Below are 1484 nucleotides of genomic sequence, written 5' to 3'. Positions count from 1 at the left end.
AAAACAATTTTAAAGTTCCTATTATTCTATTCTATTATCTAGCGTATATTCCTTATAGTATTCTAATTAGTTATATAATTTATAATTTTTCTAGTAGTATCTTTGTTAATCACGGGTTCCTCTAGGGTTTCCTTTGAGTATAGTAAAGGAAGTGTATCTTAATTAGTTATATTACAATCTAGTTCTAATTATATACTATTATATAAAAAATATTTTTTAATCCTCTTAGCTGGGTAGGAGGTAGTAATATTAATACTATCGAGTGTTTTTAATAAGTATTTATATTTAAAAGTAATCTTTCTAATCCGAAATAGTCTAAGTTAGCGGTAGGTTAATTTTCTTACCGAATTTATATTAATTCGTCGAATACAATTATAGACTAATATTAGATTTCCTACCTGTAGTTTTGTAATATCGGGTCTAATCTTTCCTTTATTTATAATATTGTAATACTCTACAACTTTCTACCTTATAGCGGAGATTCGTTCGGTTGTAAAATTAAATTTGTAATTGCTATTTTAGAGTAAATAGGCTCTAGTAAGTATTAAATTGAACCGGGCTTTAAGTAATTTATTATCCCGTATATTATTCTATTATATAATTTTCTAAGAAAGTAAATTAAATTTAATTAGTAAAATAGGATTATATTTGTAATTGAAGTAGAAGGGAGTAAAATTATAGTTCCTTTAGACTATAGTCTAATTTATAAATAAAATATAAGGTAGTTAGGGCTTCTAATTAGTCCCTATACTATTAATAAGCTTTATAAATATTATTACAATTAGGAAGTACTTAAATTTATTTACCTTATTTACTTTAGAATTGTAGGGTAAAATCCTAATAAAAGGGATATTGAATTTCGTTAGTAGGTCGTTATAGTCTTTCCGGAATTCGGAGCCGCTATTAATAACGATTAATAAGGGTAAGCCTTATCGATAAATAATTTATATTTTAATAAAGCGAATTATATATTTAGAGTTTACTTTAAGAAGGATATCTACTTTTATATAACTAGTAAAGTTATTCTATACTTTAATAATTTTAATTCTTTTACTATTCGTCCTTAGTATATATTAAATATTTAATATTTATTTATAAAAAGGTTGTAGTAATAGATTAGTATATTGAAAAGTATTAATAAATTATTTAGAATTCTATTTCTAATAATTTAGGTAAGACCTAATACGTTTTTCTATATAGGAATAAATACCCTTCTACTAGTAGAAATTAGTAATACAATAGTAAATTACTTCTCTTCCCTTATAGCTAATTTTATTATAATATTTGCGGAAGATAATATTATAATTAATATCGTTATTTATTAATCTATATAGTAGTTAATTAGGATTTATAGGATATAATTATAAAGTTCCTTTATAGAAGAAGAATTGTAGGGCCTCGGTCTTTTAGCGCTATTATTTTAATTCGGTAATTAAATAGGAAAGTAATTCTAGCGTTTGGAAGTACTTAGTAATCCTTTAAAA

The sequence above is a fragment of the Neurospora crassa genome, linkage group I (genome assembly GCF_000182925.2).
Source record: "Neurospora crassa OR74A linkage group I, whole genome shotgun sequence".
Lineage (NCBI taxonomy): Eukaryota > Fungi > Ascomycota > Sordariomycetes > Sordariales > Sordariaceae > Neurospora > Neurospora crassa.
The sequence above is the reverse complement of the archived record's forward strand: the minus strand, read 5'-3'. Positions refer to the sequence as shown.